Source organism: Plectropomus leopardus, chromosome 21 (genome assembly GCF_026936395.1).
Source record: "Plectropomus leopardus strain MGB_pleo_1.0 chromosome 21, ASM2693639v1, whole genome shotgun sequence".
NCBI lineage: Eukaryota > Metazoa > Chordata > Actinopteri > Perciformes > Serranidae > Plectropomus > Plectropomus leopardus.
Window position 1 is genome coordinate 24752352 of NC_142196.1, and position 22045 is coordinate 24774396.

Consider the following 22045-nt stretch of genomic DNA (forward strand, 5'->3'; position numbering starts at 1 on the left):
AAAATACTTAAAAATTATTGTCAGTCAGGGCACCTGGTGGCTCAGTGGATAGAGCGGGTGCCCCATGTATAGAGGCTGTCCTCGCCGCAGCAGCCGCGGGCTCAACTCCGGCCTCGGCCCTTTGCTGCATGTCATTCCCTCTCTCTCTCTCTGTTTCAATCAGGTTAAAGGCAGTCATGTCCTACATGTACATGTGCAGAACAACAGTTGAGGAGCTTTATGTGAAGACACTAAAGGCCAGCATTTCCCAACCCTCTCCTCAAGCACCACTTGTCCTGCTTGTTTTAAATGTTTCCCTACTTCAGCACAGCTGATTCAAATCATCAGCTCGTTATGAACTCCTGAAGCTGCTGATTAGGCTGAGCGTTTAATTCAGCTGAGTTGCAGCAGCATGCAGGGCAAGAGGAACTCGAGGAGAGGTAAGTGAAACAATGCTGTACGTTATATATTATTTCATGAAAAAAAATATTGTACCACATAGACTATACTTAGCGATGCAATTAAGGTCTATACATACCTTGTTATTTGTTTTAGTTCTGTTAGTTAAGAGCTTGTGCCGGGCTGAGTTTTAAAGTTAGAGTGATGATACTGAACTAGAAGAACTGAGGAAAGGGGGCTGAATAATGCTTCAAATTTTAGCGATGGAAAAACTGGGGTCCCTTGAACTCTCACCTTAAGATATCTGAATAAAAATGGGTTTCTGTGGGTAAAGAGTCTCCCTTTTACAGATATGTCTGCTTTATGCTCATCCAATGATGATTTTGCCTTCATTTGATTCCCTATCAAGACAATCTACTAAGAGCTTCTTTACCTTGTAAATATAGACTCCAGGATGTGATTAATAAATGTGATTAATGGCCATTAACTACTGAAATTCTGTGATTAATAGCGATTTAATAAAATGAATCATCTGACAGCCATAATTTATACGTTTTTAATGAAAAATCTATATGTTTAAGTACATCAGATTAATTGTTTCTTTTTGTTTTTTTACTGTAGTGTTCAAGTGGGTGTCGGGAATCATGGGATTTCCCTGGTAAAGGTAATGACTACTACTAAATTTTTTTGGTATGTTGATATGCCTAATGTGTAGTAATACTTATGGAGGTTGGCTTGAAAAAATGAAAAAATTAAAGAATGAATCAGGAGGTCAGCGTTTATATGTACAGGACGCAGATGGGATTGAAATACCGTTTTTCCCAGATCCTCATGTATCATACAAGTACAGAAACAAAACAGAAAAAGTGTAAAAAGTAGGTTAGTACAAGACTCAAGTAATAGTTATATAAGTAATAAAATTACAGTTAGCTTTGATGTTTTCTCAGATGATATTCCATCACTCTGACAGAGATGATTCAGGCCTGGTTTGCGCCTTACTGGATATATACACAGTATATATATATATATATATATATATATATATATATATATATATATATATATATATATATATATATATATGTATATATGTGTGTGTTTTAATCTTCTATTGCACACAGGAACAGATGCAACTGATGCCATATGCATCACAGCTGCTGGTCTGCATGAATACAGAAAAACAACCTTAACTTTTAATTGAAAGCTTCCAAACACACTGCCAAGAAAACTTGAGATAAAAGCAGCAAACCTTTGCAAAGGCTTGACACAGAGACTGATCCGCCCAGCATGACTGGGCACGCAGCGACTGGGCACAGATTAAATGTTGATAACGACGTTAAGTCACTCTATTTCCATGGCACCCAACCTTACAGTAGCTCCACACGTGCAAGGTTAGGCATAATTGGTTAAAAGCGTTTCACCACCTTCTCCGGGCGCCCTCTTGCTCCCCATTGTATCGGCGAGGACATGACTGAAAGGCCGCTGACGGCTTCCTCCCCATCGTTTCTGTCTGGCGGGTAGCTCTGTCAACAGATCATCCCATCCCACTGAGAGTGAAATCAAACCCGAGGTGGCTCTCCTCTATCTACTGTCATTTCTCATTAAAGAGATATGAATCACTCCTGACACCGTGTAATTGGTAAATGGTAATTTCTGAGAGGAAATTCTGGGAGTGTGAGGAGAAATCACACTTTGGATTTGAGATCGGAAGGATTATGACATAAAGCAAAGACTGGAGCTTAACTTCCTCTTCCTACTGTCTTCTTTTATTGTATCTGATAGCCAAGGATCCCACTTGCTCAGGAATCAGAGACAGTCGGTTATCTAGGTACCCTCAAATAATGACACCACTGGGTTTTAATATCAGTTGCTATACATCATCTCTGTCTTTTAAACTAGGATTTCACAAAGGCAACATTTTTCATTGATTTAGCCTTAAAAGGAAGACTCGCTTGTCCTTTATTCCTCGCAGAAAATCACTGGGGAAAAGAGATGGCTGGTATAATTGTCAAGTTTTTTATTTAAAATAACGCAGCCAGTGATCAGCACGGATTGGGAGAGCATACCGTGATTCCAAACCCTGATTAAAGTCACTCATTAATCAACTGCACTTCCTGCAAATTAACATTAAGATTGCAATATAGAGATAAAAAGAGAGATAAAGACTGGGGCCTGAGCAATTAGGAACTTATTGCTGCACAAAGACCCCCAGAGGGAAGACAGTCATACTAGTGAGACGCTTAATTGGTTTCAGGTTGGTATTCCGTTCATTAGAGCCCCGATGTACCAGATATGTGCCAATCTGCTGCCTTTCCTTAAGCGTAATCTGGAGTTAATCAGCTATGACGCTTTCTGGATAAGCATGCATTTTCATTACCTTTGCTTTTTTTCTTTAACATATTTCACGTATTTCTATCACTCATTCTGGTTCCTCTGTGGCTGTCTGGGCTGATGAGTGCATTTTCTTTTAGATAGAAATGGAGTATGAGGCAATTTAATCCAAGCTATGTGATTGACTGGACTCATTATAGTCGCGCTAAGTGGAGGCTGGTAACTGCGTCACAAATCTCTTAGCAACAGCTGGTAGGGGCCAAAGCTGCATTTCCATCAATAGCATGGTTCCAAGTACCTGAGGAATCAAAAGTAACACCTACCAACACGTACCTGGACCTTAGATCTGTTTGGCATTTTCACCACAGACAGTACTCTTACATGTTGGCGTTATTGTTGTGAAGTCCAAAGAACAGGGCTGCATTTTCAAAATCTTTTCAAAAAAATAGCAGACAAGCAAGCAGATGGGCAGGCCCGGCATTAAGGGCAGGGCAGGCCCGGCCCCGGACTGAGCCGGGCCCGCCCCATCTGCCCGCCAAGCTAATGTGCAAGTTTTCAAACAGGTACAATGTGAAGCAGCCATGTAAACTAAAGAAATATACTTGCAGAGGCAGTATTCTGTTTTAAAATAGAAGTGAATATATAAAAAATGGTTTAAAACCATGAACATTATGGCCATGCATCAACAAGAACCTGAGCAGCACTGACTGGGCAACCAGTTCTCATTCCAAACTAGTCAAAATAGCGCCACTTTGTCAGTGCTTTTGGCGTACGAGTGTGCCTCTTTTGCTTAATCCCAACCACTGTGACTGTCTGTGCTGTTGTGTAAACAGAGGGATCGTGCTGCTTCATCCAACCACACCTGCACTTGTTGACATGACGGTAACGGGCAGCATCATCCCACCATATGCATTTGTTGACATCACCATAACGGCATCCCAGAGTGTAAACAGCTTACGCATAAGGATACTTAAAACGTCATATGATGACGGGGAAGGTGCTGGCAGAGCGGCACCACGTGACGAGTGTGAATGTGCTGGACTATAAGGGTGAGTAGACTGTTTTCATGTTTATCTCATGTCTGCTGTAGATTGTAGTGTTGTTTCTGTATATTGTGTGTATTTGTTTGGGGCCCTAAACAAAGCTGTGGTTGTGGTGGGTTTTGGTCCACATTTATGTGCCTTTACGCGATGATTTAGGTCATGCTGCAGTTTATATATGTTACTTTATGCAGTTTTACTGATCATGCTGTTTAGTTGATGTGTATTTGTGCCTAATTCTGTGCCTTTACACAGAGCTGCTGGTGATGCTGATGTGTTGGTGTTTGCGTATTGACGTGATTGCCGATTGTATTTAGGCTGTTTAGCACATTTATTCTCTGCTATAATGCAAAATCCAATGGAAAAATCCCATAGACTTTTTGACAAATGATCCAGGGCAATGCTAACTTTCTTGTCAGCCAACAGAAAAACATCATCCTTGGACCAATCCATAGAGGTTCATTACAGAATCTTAAAATAAAATCAAAAATATAGTTCAATAGCTAACTAGCTACCAGGCAGCTATGTGAATGGGGACATGCAGCAGCTTTCACACTAGTATGGTTATCGAAACACACAGATAAGTGAATCACTGGCACATGGTTTAACCGTGTCTACCCAGCGCAGTCGGCCAGGACTGTCATCCATCACTGACATGACAGCTACTCCTGGCTGACAGCTGAGGACCTCCAATATGGCGACACTACAAAGTGTGTGTCACCTGAAAGCCCCCTTATGTGTTGCTGGCATTTAGACTTTTTTAAGCAGGATTTGACATTTCACATTACCATTTGAATGGAAATGCTACCACACGCAATGCTCTTTCTTTTCATTCTTTTCTGAATGATGGCGAGTCAGTCACAAAATAGACCCTAGTTTAAAAAAAAAAGAATAGAAATATATGCAGTTGTCCGCAGTGCTAGTCAGCTGTTAGCAGCTGCAGAAACGGCTCTGAGAACACAAATGGCAGCAGAATTCAGCCACACTTTGAGTACCAATATCAAATCATAATTAAAGGTTCGCCACAAAAGAAAAATATTCCTCTTTTCTCTAGGGCTGCTTTTCAGTCTAAATCAACCTGGTGTCAAGCCCAACTCATAAGTTACACACCACATCGAACCGAGGCCCGGGGCAACTAGTGCTAGTGACGCATGTCATGTCACTTAATGTTACTTTTCATCAACGAAAAATTGATGTAGTTATTTTTAGTTTAGTAATGTAGTTATTTTTAGCCAGAGCATGATATTTTTTCTTTGTAAACTTAACCATGTGTTTTTGATGCCTAAACCTAAACCCTTTTTACCCATTTTCAAAGTTTATTTTGAAAAAGAATATGCATATTGACAAGCAGAAACTTAAAATTTATTGAGAAAACTGAAATTTATTTTTGAAAAGAGACTATGCATGAAGCTAATGTAATTGACACGCTGTCCCTGAGCAATCAAAACTGATGCAGGAGGCTACCCAAAACATAATATTTTGAAGCGATGCACCGCTGACCAAGCGTCTGTGTTTGGTTGTAGTTTTGGTGTGAGTTGAGCTGGAGATATCAGCTGTAGAGATATCTGCTTTCTCTTTACATTAATGTGAGTAAATAGCGCTTGGTTTGTGGTGCTGAATGTGCCAAAAAGTACATTAGGAAGACTCAAACGCAATGTTTGTTTCTTGATATCATGAACCATATACTTCTACAGTTTCATGTAGGAACGATTGTCTTTCACCCTGCAATTATAGTAGTTTTAATATGCAGAATTGGATCATGTGGGTAGAGCTTGATGCAAGAGTGAGCTGGATGAGAGATCAGTAATACCACTGGTATTCCACATACTAAACATTTGTGTTACAATAGTCTCAATGTCTCCATGTCCCTGTCAACCAGTACAATACTCAGCAAAGCAAGACTGCAAATGGCAACGAGAGGCAATCTTTCTCTTGGAGGGGATTGGAAGAATTCAATGGAAAACCAAGCAAGGGTTTTCTTTAGATATTGTCTGATTTAATGTTTGTGATGTTTGCAAGAGTGGTCCAATCAATAAACAATCAGTAAAGAATGCAGAGGATTTTTCTTGAATAAACTGGAATCAATAATTATTGAACGGAGCATTAAATACTGTTGACGAGAAAAGCATTCAATGGCGACGAATAAAAAGACATTCCCCTCCCATTTTAATCAAGAATTGCTGTTGCAGTTGTAAGCAAAACACATACAATCTGTTTCTTTCCTTTTTTTGCTCGGACAGCAAATGCTGATGTGACTCAACCAATCCATTCAAAAATAGTCAGAATTATCTGCGAGTACACACTGATAAATGTGATTTAAATAATTATGTCACAGTCAGTTATAGGATCCCCTGACAGTGTGCATCTAATGCAGAGCTGTCACATTGTGCAGTGGTCAAATCCTTCAAACCGGGCTTTTGTCAGACTAAAGTTCCTAATGCGATACTGACAAGAAAAAAATAATAATAATAATGAGCCCAGCCAATCTAACCCTTGCACAATGGTTCATTGACATGATTAGAAGTAAATAAAGTAATTACCCATCTTGCAGTCTGACAAAGCTCCTGCATATAAATAGGCATCATTATAGGGTACAGTGGATGAGTTTGCTGAGCATTTCTACCTTTAGTGGAAAGTGATTTTGATCTAAATTGATTGCTATGGGATTATCCAGGATTTATTAAATATTAAGGCATTGACTTTCACTAATGTAGATAATTAGGGTTTATTCAAAGTCAAAATGAAATTGGCATAAAATGTGCATGGAAAGTGATTCATTACTGAGCTACTAGTCAATTCATCAATTATGATTTTCATTACATATCATAATTAAGAATGCTTGAGCTGAATTGGTGGAGTTTAAAAACTCTCATTACCCTGTTATTTGGATTAACAAATACATTCAGAAATGTGTTGAAAGGTTTTGAAACACCCTGAACAGGGAATAATGTGAGATAAGTCACAGCAGCTTGAGCTCATCAGTTATTGGAATTCACACATGTAGTGATCATAGAAGTTGAGATTTATCGCATGGACGCTGCTCAGGGGGCGAACGGAGATCACATTTTACACTCTCAGGCAGAGGAGGCTGACTGGTGATGGATTTTTGATGCTGATGCCAATAAGAATATTTGAGATTTATAGGACATCTGATATGGATGGAAAACATAAACACGTGCAAAAAATATTTAAAATAAAAAATAAATAAAATATTTTTTACTTAGTACATACATCGAGCCCAAGATATATACCAACTTTTATATTAGAAAATCAACTTGTACGTGCACACAGTGCAAAGGCAGCACTGTTTAATTTTTCACTGTTTTACTTGAAATCCGAGGAGAAGGGCTGAGCAATGAAACAATAATGATAGCAGTCGCAAAATAACTTTTCCTCAATTGAAATACGAGACGTAGTCGATAGAATGTCGATAGAACGCATTGCAGCCATGTTAATAAATAATAATAAATCATATGTGCATCACACTCCAACACACCAAATCTGTATCAGTGAACTATGAGGGCAAGAGACAAACCACAAAAAAAGGAAAATTATCCTTCTTTAATTATAATAAAAGTAAAATGTTCAGTTAATCGCAATATTGATTTTAGGTATGAGGTTTGGACCTCTGCCTAAAAGGTAGAATAGGTCCTCCAGTTGGTGATGCCTGTTCTACAGTGTATTTGTCATGTTCAATGTCTGACAGAAAATAAATATTTAAACCAAAATTGACCTTATGATATCTTCATATCTCACTTAGGAGTAAAAGGGAACCTTTAAGCTTGACAGAAATAGTGATTTGATGTATATCGTGATATATATCGATATCGACTGATATGAAAAAAAATGGTGATAAGTGTTATTCCATATCGTCCAGCCCTACCGTGGAGAAATCTTTGTGTTTCTCATGTGGCGAGTGAATCCAACAACGTGGAAAACAGTCCGTTCTCATTTTGAAGTTGTCATATTACACTTTTGCAGTGATTTAAGTGTAAGATCCGGAATGCAAAAGCAGAATTGTTCGGTGTAACGACACCTGCCGTGTCCGCATGATACTCTGCTGGACTGCGTCCGGTTTACACATTGCTGGTAACAAAGTAATATAAGAAGCACAAAGGTTGGACATGTGGGAGCACATGTTGGAGTGAGGTGATTAATTCTGGTCTAAATGTTATGAGGGTTTTTTTGTAGGTTTTTTTCTTACACCTCACCACATGCCATTTTTGCCCTAAATCTACCCATTCCTGCCTTTGTTGCCTAATGCTAAACATGTCCTTTTGTTGACATCCCATTTTCAGATGCTATGTGCTTTTGTTGTCTAAACATAACCACTCAGTTTTTTAGCGTCATCCCAGAAAGTGCTTGTGTTTACATCACGGTAGCAGTACTGTTCAACGTAAACAGACGCAGAAGGATACCTGGAGCATAATATGTGAATGCAGAAGTCCACTGAGAAAGCAGAAATATGTGACAACTTAGGATGAGAGAAAAATAAATCAACTGAAAAGAAATCTGCATTTAACAACAGCAAAACCAGATCAAAACTTCCCACACAAGTAGCAATTTCCCACAGGGAACTGAGCTTTAAATGTCAATCTATGCTCCCTTCAAAGCCAGATTTCATTGGCAAAACACATAATTTTACCTTGCTAATCACCTGACCTGCTGGTCTACCACTACCTTGGCTGATGGTGTGTTTGTGTCATTGTGTGACTTTGCTGAATCCGAGCTAACTCCCTAAACACCAAAGCCACACAATAACCTAAAGAGAAGGAAAGCATTAGACCTGCAGCACCTAAGTTCAGCAAGGTAAAAGTACTGTCAATAGAGTCTGTCTGTGGAGAGAGCATAGATAAGTTTTACCCTCTATTCGGGTTCCTGTAAGAAATTCTTTTATTTCTTTTTTTTTTCATGTTTTATTGGTGCAAAATTAAAACAATGGTGGCTTGACAGGTACAAAACAACAAACAGACAAAAACAACACACAGGAAAGGACAGAAAAAGAAAATATGCTGATGTACAGAGCTTGACAAGGTGTATAAAACAAATAAATAAAAAAAAAACACAGGAAACTAAATAAGGATAATTGTACTGGTAACATTTTACAGTTACTGTCAATTTAAATGACCATAATTGCATATTTTTTTATGGGAAATATGTTAATATGGAATATAGAAGAAAAAATATTCCTTTTACTAATATTACAAAGAATACTTTATTATGATGATGATGATGATGATGATGATGATGATGATGATGATGATGATGATTATTATGATTATTATTATTATGATTATTATTATTATTATTATTATAGCAAATGTTAAACATGGCACTCCTTATTGTGGCTCATGTAGTGCCATGTGGTTTTTATATGTGATTAATTAAATTACACTACTAAATATTCTACTGAAGTATGTTTTAGAAAGTATTTTAAAAAAGCGTGGACTCAAAAATCAACTGCAACCTTGCTGAAAAAAAATGAGAATGTAGAGATACTTTCTAAAACACATACAGATGAAGGAACAAAATACAAGCTCCACTGTACATGCACTGTACAATGTTTACATGGTGACGATGTTAGTGCTCAAATGGAAATATCCTGTAGCTGCGCTGTTGCTAACATTCCCCCCTGGCTCTCAGGATAAATCATATTTTGGAGATAAAGTGAACATCCCATGTTCATGGCATAGACCTGTGGTTTGTAGGGTAGAGCACCATGGCAACAAAGGCGAAAATTCATTTGAGCACCCCCTTATGAAGTGTTGAGTGCAGCTTTAAAAGAAAGAGAGCACAGTCTCTGAAGAAGCTGGCGGCACATCACTCACATTATAAAGCTGGCAAAGACTTGAGTGCCTTGCTCCTAGTTGTGATTGGTGATTAGGAAATGTTTTGTCCCCGCCACAGATCTGGTTAATGGGAATGTAGACTCCCCCGCTGGTGCTTGGGAGTTAATCACACAACAATGGGGTGCCGAGGAGGGGAAGGAAAGGTAAGGATGAAAAGGGATGGGGTTGGTTAGAGACCGCTCAAGACAAGGCCCCAAGTTTAATTGCCTTTGGATAATCTTATTGTCTGGTGGTCTGAGCGGGTGACTCTCTCCCCATCCTACACTTTCTTCAGACGCGGGTTTTTGAAGTCAGGCTGCTGCTTCAGAGCAACACGGTGACTGCACAAAGCCTAGATGATACAATATTGTGAATTTATTTCTCAAATTTGGAAGTTCAGTTTTGTGCTTTGAATGTTTCTGTGAAGACATGCAGTTCTGCTCTAGATTATTTGTTATGTTCTGGATTATTTAACATAAAAAAGAGGGATGAGGCTGCGGAGGCAGAGCAACTTGATTGGCAGTTCACTCCCTGACAATCCAATTGGCATGTTGAAAATGTCCTTGGGCAAGATATTGAATCCCCTGGCCCCCATGTGTGATTGCATGTGGATGTTTAACTGATGCACAAGTGGCACCTTGTATAGTAACCTTGGCCACAAGTGCATTTTGAGTGTTTGGAAGACTAGAAAGGCGCTTTGCAAGTGCAAATCCATTTACCATCTGTTTAAAAACAGCTGACCATTTTAATATGTCTGTTTTGGCTTTTCTTTTCAATAATTTATATTTTTATTTTAATTTAGATTTTTTCTATTCTTCTCTAGTTAATAATCATCAGTATAGCTTAATTCTATTTGCCTATCTTGTGTTCTATTTGTCAATCCACACAAGGCAATTTTAAGCAAGGCATATTCACACAAGGCAATTGAAATGTTACTCTTTGCATATCCTGCACACCAGACATGCATTTTCAGAGAGGTCAGCTATAGTACGGCACCCCTCGAGCAGTTAAGGGGTTTGGTGCTTTGTTCAAGGGCACCTTGGCATTGCCTGGGAAGCAGTAGCACCTCTCTAGCTGCCAGTGCCAACCAGGTCTCACAGAAATATGTGACATGATTACGACCTGTTAACGCTGCATTATGTAGGGGTGACACGTATTGTGTTGAAATAATGTGCCACCACAGTCTGTTCTCACAAACTGTTTGTACATTTTCCAACGAATAGTAATGCACCCGTTTCTGACATACTTTGAAAGGCTACAATCACATCAACATTGCACTGGAATGGGAATTAACGGGGCAGCAGTCCCGAGTTGTCTTGTAAGGAGGTAGTTTGGGGTGGTGGATGGGTCACAAAAATCCACACTATCCCCGGGATACATGTGATCAGAACCATGTGGGTCTTTTTAGGATACCTCACCTCACCTTGTGTCTTCTCATAAATCTTACCACTGTAACTTTCGGTGCCTAAACCTAACCTCTGTCCTTTAATTACACAACTATATGTTAAGGACATAACGTCATTCGTGGGGTGCTACATAAAATGTTATCATATTAATTGCTGTTCGTGCATTTTCATAGGATATCATGCAACCTGTTTGTTTTATGAGAATATATCAGCCAGCACCCTGGAAAACTGCCAATATAAAGTCAGTTAGCATCCTTCGTCATGGTAGACAAACACATTCTCTGTTTCAACAACATCTTGCAAAGGGAGGTGTTAAAACCCAAATTGTAGTATTAAGCGAGAGAAAGTCTGTGTAGGGAGGAGTTCAGGGTGATGAATGAGTCAAAGAACACAGGACTTTCACCTTTGAGACTGTTGTTTGTATCCTGTGTGAAACCAAAAGTGGACGTCTTTTAACCTACATACAGAACAAGCAAACCAACCTTTTTCTAAACCAAACCAAGAGGTAAACCCCACATAATTTCAACACAATATACATGCCACCAATTGGGTGACTGTGGTTCAGAAGGTAAGGCGGTTCCTCCACCAATTGGAAAATTGGTGGTTTGACCCCCATCTACCTCAGTCCACATATCCCCAAGTTATCCATGAGCAAATTTCTGAACCCAACTTTCTCTGGATGGCTGTTCTATCAGTGTGTGACTGCGTATGAATGGATAGTAGCAGGTGTGGTGCTCAGCTACCTGTGTTTGAATGCGTGTGAATGTGTGTATTAACGGCTGAATGTGACAAGCAGTTTGTGACAAGCACAGTTGTTTTGCAAATGCGAGCCCATTTACCACAAAATGCGTTTTTCAGAGGTCATGGTCATTTCATGTATTTCTATGAGATCACATTGGCCAGTCCACACTTCAGCCTTGGTCCATACAAGGAGCTGAACCTGTGACCCTCTTGTTCGCAAGTCCAGGTCCAAACACACTGAACTCTTGCAGCTTCCACACAATATCAAAAATACTGTGAAAAAACTGTATGGCACAATACGTGCTGGTGTGCATTTGATTTTTGAGCTGGAAATGGTACATATACAATGCCGTCTTTACTGCAATAATAGTAGTAGTAGTACTTGTAGTAATACCTCTTGTAGTAGTATCAGTTGTATCATTACAGCATTGAGTATATTAGTACCATCAGGATCAAAGGAGATAGCTGAATAAAAAGTAACATTTTTTTTTATGGATCTGATGTATTGGGCCTTGTTACTTCCAAGTTTCCATTTCTTTTCCTTTTATGAGGTAATTTGCAGAAGCATGATCTAACTGAGATGTGTCTCTATGCCAGTACTAGGCACAGTCAGAGCCAGAGCCCAGGATCAAGATGATTTATTTAATGCTGTTTGCAGACGAGGGAACAGCAAACAAATCATGTCATGTCTTACTGGGGCTTCATACTCTTTACACTCGTGTTTTCTGGGGATTGAAATGACATAGTTATGTAAGAAATACTACATACTGTGGACTGAGCATATTTTGCACCGGGCCCTGAAAGCTCATATGTAAAACATCATCTTTTAATCTCGTAACTACTTGGCTGTAATGAAATAGATGCATAATTAATGCACAAGTGGGGATTTGGACTACGGTTACTACTGTACAGGGCTATAAAACTATAACTACAGTACATAACAGGTAATAATAATCATCGTCCTTATGAGAATATTTTCCAGATTGCCATGTTGTTGCTTCATTTTACTTTACAGCCAACACCAAACGTTTAATTCCTTCTGTCAGCTGTATTTTCGCTGCTCCTGTTGCGTCTCAGTTGCTCCCGTGTAACCAATAAGATTTCCACAGACCCGAATGGATTGAAGGGTGCATAAAACCAGATAGTGGCTGTAAAAAAACAACCTATTGTACGGCTTACAAGTCTTCTGTTTACATGACCAGGCAACCCTTAAATAATGAAGCAAATAACACATGGTTTATTGCATTAATACTCTGTATGTGACCTCTATTAAAAATACACTAAGACGCTCGCTTGATCCATGTTTTTCTCACATTATTCTCATTAAAGTGTTGCATTGTAAACATAGGCAGCGTAAACACCAACAAATAAGCTTTAGTATTAAATTTATCCTCATGTATTTTGTATTGGCACAGGTTTACTACAGCACCAGTTTATTCCTGGCATGATCTGGACTTCCAGTGAACATTCTTGTAACGTGAGGAGTTGTCGCCCTCACGCTGTAGTCCATCCAGTATTAAAAGACATGCCAGCTGGTTGATCATAATTACAACCTCTGTGTGTTTCCCGGTCCAGCTTGGACAAACTAGCGGCAAAATATGGACGCTGGCTGGGGTTTTCTTTTTCTCAACATCAAACCTTCGCTGACTGCCAAATCCAAGTCAGTCAGTCAGTCATTGTGTCCTTTTTAGAAGCATCCTCGTCTTGGAAGATGAACTTTCCCGTGCAGAAACGTCAAATATATATTTACATTTCTGAGATAATGTGTGGGTTTGACATTGTGCAATCAAACAGGGTGCACAGGTGTTTCTCCAGCCAGCTGTTTATTACCTGCTGTTGTGCTGTTTGGACGTGATTCATTGTTTATGCATTGAGCTGGTCATCCCATTTGTTGGCGATGGCACAATGTGATGCATTCTTTGTTGGCAAGTCAACATCTGGGATGTTTATCCGTGTCAATCAGCAGCTCAGGCTGGTAAATATGTATTTGTAATTCATTTAAGTTTGGTTTTTTGTGGAAGGGCTGAAAATGTGTGGCTGCATTTGAATTATGACCACCTTACAACAGTAAATTTGTTGCAATAAGTATTTACAATGAAAGTGAAATGTATTTATTCTCTATATATTAATGGGGGCTGAAGCTGGCACTAAACGAGCCACCGTTACAGCAGTGACATCTTGCTTTTTAACAGTGCAGTAACAAAGTAATGCATGGAAACAATTTAGCCTTTCATTGCCCATGCCAAGAAATATGCCCAGAAGACCTGCACTACTTGCTACATGTTGAAATTATGACCATAAAAATGCCTTTGGAAGGAAGGCTTTAATCTAAAACACTTTCAAACAGCATTGTTTTTAGTTTGAATAGACACCTAGATGTCTTTTTATCTGCAAATCTATGAAACCACACATACTTGCCTTTGGCAGAGGGTCCTTGGCGAGTAGCAGAGGCATGGTGCACTTAGTGCCTTGTCAACGTCTGCCACCTCTTCCTGCCAGCCACAGCTTCATTTTAGCATCATCTGTTGTTGTTAAAGTTGTATTTTTAAGGTTTTTTACACATTTATAGAAGCTGATCTTACTTTCAGTGCCAGTGGTTTAACAAGACACCTCTGCTTGTTTTCCTACTAGATTACACTTTGCTTACGGTTGCTTACTGTTCGGACTGCTTGCTCGCCTAGGCTCATTTTTGGCATTGTGCCTAAGCTAATGAAAACAGTTATGCCAACTATGTCCTTTAGGGACAACCCACTCTTGCTCCCAACTTTTCAAATATTGATGCTTGCCCAGTGGGCCTTAACATCCATTACCGACTCACAAGGTACCCTTTAGCCTCTGTATGCAATGCAACGGGCACCGTCATTATCTCTGCCGTAGTTTAACAAACTATTCTCTTTCCAAGGTCGTCAAATTCTGACTCTTTGTCTTGAGGTCAGGTTTAGGCAACTAAGCTGGTTAGGTTTAGAAAAAAGATCATGTTTTTGGATTAAATAAGTATGTTTGTTACATAATGCAACATGGCGTGTTGTGAGTACATCAGACAACTGATGTTAGTGTGTGACGACCCTACGAAAACTGTGTTACTCTAAAACAATACTGATTTTGGTTTGACTTTGGACACAAACTGTAATATCTTGAATAGAAAGTCAGATTTTGTTTGACCCTTTCACCTCCTCTCCCTCCCTCTCTAAACTTTCCTGCTCTTCATAAGATATCAATTCCCCTTAAACTAAGGTATTGCCACAAATGGGTTTACATTAGAGTTAGCTGAAACCTCAGTCGTCTCATAAAGACACCTAAGGATTTCTTTCTGCCTGTCTCAGCCAGGATATCCTCAAAAAACAGATTTTTAATCTCAAGAGGTTTTTCTGGTTAAATAAATGTTAAATAAATACATGTGACCCAAGAAGGGTACCCACGTGCACGGCCACCTACCAGCCGTTGGTATATGACAAGCTGGGAGTGCCATGGGTTAGGGGTGGGGCTATGTGCAACTTAAGATAAAGAATAAAAAGACTGTTGACCTAAAAGAGGTCAGACAAAGGTCATACCTTACTGTCATTTTTCTTTTCCTGATGGAAAGAACAATAACAAAGCCTGTGTAATAAGCAATTTCACAGGCATTACCATATCCACATTCACAAGGGCTATCACGGGAAATCCAAAAACCTCTGCTTCCTCTGTCAGACAATGTGTTCAGTCCCATTCTGCCACTAAAGTAATGATCACGTCAGAGCACAACATATTAATCAGCTGGAGAATAATAATCCATATTATCATAAAGAATGGGCATGACATGAAAGGAGATTTTTTCAATTTTGTCTATTTAACACAGACTGTGTGAACTTGGTCGTGAAACCAGAAATAGTTCTTACCTAAGAGTAAAGTGTTAAGGCAGATTTTATATTCCCAAAATATAACACCTTGGAAAGTCTGCAGATGACAGGTCCCTCTTTTATTCAGAGGTGATATTCTTTATAAAAGCCCAGCTAAGAGCTTCTGCAACAAGCTTTAAATGGGAGCTGAATGAAAACTCTTATGGCCTCAGAAGCTGGTTATGTGGTCGGAGTTCAGTGTCCGCTGGTGCTGCTGAACCAAGATGGGTACGAGGCGGAAGAAGCTTTTTTTATGGCCTTTTTCTTACTAAAAAATGTGACTGTTCCTTCCCCAGTGCTGCTTTGTCATAAAGAATTCAAGCTTTTGGTAAGAGGGAACTGCCACCTGCTGACTTTTTTGGAGATGTTATATTTGGTGATGTAAAATGTGTTCACGTCACATCCAGCCAGGACCGAGTTGTACATCTCAACAGAATGTCTCGGGGAAAGTATCTGCTGCAATCTGTCAAACGGTGCTGCAGTGGTCTACCAATTACAGCTGTGAGAAGCGTGCAGCTGTCTCTGCTCTCCAGACTTCTGTGGCACCATGTCTCATCCTGCATTACATATTCCAATGTAAAAATGTGATGTTGTACAGAGAGACACGGATAAAATAAAGGATAAAGATTGAAGAATGCCGGACAGGGAGAGGATTTTATATCCAGTGATCAGAGAGATTCATTATAGCCGCTATTAAAATGATCCCTGGGTTAGTGTCTCGGTGCAGTGACAGGATGGTGATCAGACACCCGAAATTCAGGCCCACACACTGCTGTACTGAGGACTTAGTGCATTTCAATGTGTCCAAGTCCCCGCTTCTCAGTGAAAAAAAAGAGAAACTAAGAGAGGAGGACATTGAGAGGGTTATTAGATTCCACTATAAATTGCATCACAGAATGGAAGCTTCTTAAATCATCACTGCATGTCTCAGGCTGCGTGCTAGCCTTTCAGTTTCTTTAATAAAGTCTACGGCAAAGGTTTACAGTACTGTGAGGGGTTTTCAACATTTTCCAACTCACACAAAACTTCAGTCATAAGTGGAGGAAACCATAAATTCAGGGCACATCCACCACCTGAATACTCCAGTCCCCGTTGCAGCAACAGTGTCATCAAATTGAAACATTGGCACTTCCATCTGAATGTCTCCGCGGTCTGCCTCAAGTTATAATTTGACTGGATTTTTGTCAGAGAGGAGGGAAAAATGGTTAAATGATTATTTGAATGTTGTGTGTGTGAAGTGTAGAAAATTGGAACAGATGCTAGTGGAAAGGACACATAATTCCATGTTTGGCAAATCAACACAAAACGTAACAATTTCTTTTGAAGAATTATGTCTTCAAAGTCGTCCTCAGTTGTGATTAGTTTCACAGGGACGTGAGGGCGGATTGATCATTACAAAAGTAATTTGGGGCATTTTCCTGTAACAAACAGTCGGCCTGTCAAGCTCAGACCCCAGAAAATCACATCGGTTGGTGAATTATTAAAATTGAAGATGTAATTTATTGCTATATCTAATTTCAACCATGTCTGCTAGAAATTCTGTTTATATACTTCATATTAATGGAAATGTAATTGTTGCTGGGATGATTTTCTCTGGTGCTTTGTGATATATTTATATCCAGAATGATAGTGGGCATGCCATGTGCAAGACCAGAGACTGCTGTTTTCACACTGAGTCCCATGTGGGGTTAGATTTTAGGCATCAAAAGCACTTTGGTTAACCCTTTGAAACCTGGATCGACATCACTTTTCTTGCACTTGTTTAGATGTATTTCACAAGTATTTAAACCTTTGGATCCTAAATGAATTGGATTGCGTTCTATAAACATGGTGAAAAAAGACAATGAACTATATGTTGGAACTGTTTCACAAATTGCAACAAAAAGTAGATTCAGACTATTTTTTTTAAATGCTTGGCAAAAATATCTGAGAAAAAAAATGAAAAGGCTAGGGGAAAATTATTTCATTATCCTAATTAAATTTTTAAAAAAATATTACAGGATTGATATAATTTTAAGCCCCCCTTTCTCAGGTAATTTTCTTATTTCCTTTTTTTTGCTTTCTCTTTTCTTTCTTTTTGCTAATTTTTAGGTATTTTTCTTGTACCTAAACTTTAAAAAAAAAGAAAAACTGCTTTGAAGCCAAAATATATTACCTGAAAATGAAACATGCGATTAAAAATTATTATTTGATTAATAAATGATAATTTGCAATTAACTATTGAAATTCAATGATAAATTACAATTTTAAAAATAAATCATTAAATCAGTCTACTTCTTCAGCCAGGCTTTTGATTGGCAATGGTTTATAAACATTTTTTTTAGCATTATTCTATTTGCTTAATTTATTTTATTTGTGTTTTAATTTTTTTTAAATTATTGCATATTAAATATCACTTTAATTTTTTTTTGTCTTTGTTTCATTTTATCCCTTGACATTCTATTACTACTACTGTAATAGCTTTTAATTAGCTTTTAATTGCATTGTATCATATGCATTGTATCAAATACTTGTTGTTTACATTTTTAGTCCTGTTGTTTTTAGGACTTATACTTGTTCTGTCTTATCATCAGCTTGTCAGTCATCAGTGAAGCTATTTGAAATATAATAACCTGTGTGAAAGGTGCTTTACACATACAGTTTGACTGATTCATGATTTACCTGAATCAAGTACTGTGAGTGTCTAAACAAAATCATAAATATAATTTCAGCATGCTGTAGTTTTATGGGCAGATATGCTGTAGAAAAGGCATTAAAATGTATTGCCAGTGACCATTTAGCAAATGTTTCCTCATTATGTTGATAAAATACAGAATCCTGGCAGCATTAAATTTCTTTCAAATGCACTTGCTGTTGTAAATTAGTAGTAAAGGAAAGGGGCTCTCTTCAGTTAGGATTAGTTTCAAAGGGAGATGTCGGTGTAATTATGTAATTTTGGTGCTCTGAATTTGCAATGTCAGTAATTTTTTTTTTTAGAGTCCCCGTAATGCCTGAAGCAGATCATAGGCTGACTTTGGTAAAAACTAATCCCATCCATGCAGCATGGATGGAATTACAGTATTAAGTTGAGTCATTTTTCTTAAAAAAATAACATCAATGGAAGTTGTTAAAACCCAATGTATTTTTTAAAATAGATATACCCATATTTTTCTCATTACAAATGCATACGTGATTCCTCGAGAATACTGAAACAGAAACCAAAAATAGGGTTTTGCCTGCTGTTCAAGGACATTCAGCCCATTGTCATTCAGAAGTTGTCAAATACTGCCACTTTGACAGTGAATTGGGCATAAGACACTGACGTCAAAAGCCACGTTTCATGGCAGTATGATACGCCAGGCAGTGTCAGTTTGTAGCGCGGACAGATGGAACCTTTCATTGTGTTATGATACACCGCAGGTCGGGCAGGCGGCAGCTGGCTTTGCTGTATGATACGGGTGGCATCATTTGATTACGCCACTGGACAGTGTCAATCGAAATGCTGCGGGTAATGACGTAATAGAAGAAGCACAGGCACAAGGGGTGGTGGATGGGTGCGACAAACCTAAATTTAACCACCCTTGCCTTTGTAGTCCTATCCTAACCATATGCTTTTGTTGCCTAATCCTAAATATGCACTTTTGTTGATATCTTAGCATTGATAGCAGCGTGCCATGAGTGGTGATATGTGATAATTTGGGATGGGAACATGTCGGGAGATTATTTGAGCTCAGTAGCTGACAGAGTCTAACCACAGTCCGATTTTTGTATTAAATCGAATACGGATTGTATTGTATTTTTAAACCATAATATCTGCAATATTGAATTGAATCACTTTTATTTCTGCTTCAAACCTATTAAATACAAAATTGTACTTTAATAATGTTTTACAGCAAATATCACCAGGTGTGTGTGTGTGTGTGTGTGTGTGTGTGCGTGTGTGCGCATGTGTGTCTGTGCATAGTTTGCAGATGAGATAATATTAGCAGGCTCACATTGTGTAATCTGCCCCTGCGTGTGAGTGTAATTGGGTTGATCAAGAAAACGTACTGGATCGCTCACGTCGCTACTGTCCATGATTACCAGCAAATCAACATGCTGTGGTTACCTCGAGTCAATGATGAATCTCAATTAGAGTCCTAATTGCCCTCCACTTGCCTTCCAAGTCAGAATCTATAGAAAGCCAATTGTTTCTTGTGCGAGCCACAAACATGCACTGCTGACTTCAGCTCTGCCTGACGAACCCGATATGAGTTCACAGAATGTCCCTGTGTGATTATGTTTTCGCTTCAGTGGGATGAGACAAATAAAGGCGATGTTTTGCTCTGGAATGCTCATGTACAGTTTAGAGTACTATATTAAAAGCGGAATTGATCGAGGAGCACACTGTGTTGCCGATAGTGACGGGACATGCTCGTTTCAGTTGGTATTTCAGGGATTCATATAAGTTCAACATGATCGATCCATGCGTGGCAGCCATGCTGAATGAGAAATTGAAATTGATTTCTGAAGGATGTTATTAAGATCCAGGCTATGACTTCTGCTACCCTAGTTTTCAAATGTAATTATAGGAATGTTACGCAGACAAAGACTGGGGCCAATATTGCAAAAGAAAAATCACACATACACATGGGAGGCAATTGCACAGGTTGGAATTTATTCAGATCACACACATTTAGATACACAACTGCTTTTCAGCTAAATAATTATACTTACTTCTCACTTTGTGCCACATTATATCTTTTTTTTTTAAATAAAAAGTTAAACAAAACAGATTCATCTTTATTATGTCTGTCTGTGCAAGTCATCAAATACAGGCATAATGTGAATAATTATCCTGCTTGGTGATGCTTATTTATCTGCAAGTGTTTTTATTGTTTTCTGTTGCTCTGCAAATTGCTAATGTTTTGATCCCATGGTCCCGATCTTTGCCAGCAATGTCTTGTCAAAAAAGCTTTTTAGGCTGGGTTAGATAATTAAAATTCTTTAAAAAATACATAAATAAAGTGAAACATTCAAATCAGTTGCAAATGTCCTAACCCCAGCCCCTCGATTGTAGCAAACTAACAAGCATTTCACAAATGTTTACAGCCATAAGGTTCAAACTTTGTTTCAACACTCAACCTCTGTCACTCATTGAAATGTTTTTTTTTTTTTTTTTGCTGAGCGTCAGAAATGCAATGTTCCCATGAATTATGAATGTCAGTTTAGCCAGCCAAGAATAGTGTTGGGGTTACACATGCATCATACATACTAGGGTTTGTTAGGTGGCACACTGCGAGAGTGTTGATGAGGTTGTAAATGTGAGAAATCTCTGTTCAAAGCAGCACGGAAAATATCTGGTGTTGGAGGTTTTTGAGATACACGTGCAGAAATCCTACACGATCAGTCATTCTCGGATCAGTTGACCAATTATTCAGCAGTCCATAGTGCTCAACAGTAAAAGTCTGCTCTTTGGATACCCAACAAGTATGATTTTTTGGAACGTGATTGGCCAGGTCAACTTCTGCCTGAGGCACCGTACCGTCTTGGCATACAAATTTTCAGCTTGGTTATTTCTACACATGTGGATGGTGGTGGGGTTTTACATGAGGTATGTGTCTCATTCATGGGAGTAAACAATACAACTATATTGTCTGTGTGTAGCCAGTAGGTAGTGACTTCAATGGACATTATTAGGTGAAAGTTATCATTAGAAATGTTAACCAGGTGGAGAATGAATCTAAGGAATTAAGGATTGCATTTGTAAACGTAGTATATGGACAGATCTATAGTGTTCCCTCCCCAATTACCAGAGAAGGTGGAAGGTGGACAATTGCATGCAATGATTCTGGCACATCAGTAGTCTCCTGAACTCATCATGGTGCAATAAATGCCATCAATCAAGCAGCATTAGACTGTAAGGGCACACAGGTGCAGACAATTCTGGCATTAAGGGCTTGTTTTCGTAGAAATATGGATAGTTTTCCATTTCTATGTATCATTTGAAAATTAAATGCACTGTATTTCTTTAACTGTTATATTAAATTGCCTTCTGTGCTAACAATGCACCAGTCAAGTGTCCAAGGATGCATGGTGAAGTTGACAAAAGGTGCTTTTTTGAACAATGCAGCTGTGTTATTTAACACATAGTTATTCTTTGCTGCACACAGTGGTTACAAAACATAAAACCCTTGTCACCTGTGTGGTGCAAAAACAAGGTGGGAACATATTCTGAGAAATGTGATCTCTTTTGTTCCTCACTTCTCTGTTACATTAGCAAGTTTTCAACTGGATATAGCAGCAGACAATCAGTTGCTGCCACATTCGCCCCGGCTCCATCCACCACTCATCTGCATAAAGAAGCTGCCATATTGAACATGATCTAAGGGGTAAAAAATGGGCTGAGAAAACAGAGGGAAAGGGTCATTAAGCACCAGGTTGGGAGACAGAGAGAGACAGCTAGGGAGACATAGAGTCCCAACTTC

General features: G+C 38.8%; 1 long non-coding RNA gene across 1 annotated transcript; it reads left to right on the forward strand.

The window, feature by feature from the left end:
- The first annotated feature begins 384 nt into the window (after positions 1-384).
- On the forward strand, positions 385-5790 carry LOC148186076 (uncharacterized). The gene is made up of 4 exons (XR_015775429.1): positions 385-419; positions 1000-1042; positions 3543-3758; positions 5629-5790. It is a non-coding gene; the product is annotated as an uncharacterized LOC148186076 (long non-coding RNA).
- Positions 5791-22045: the final 16255 nt, after the last annotated feature.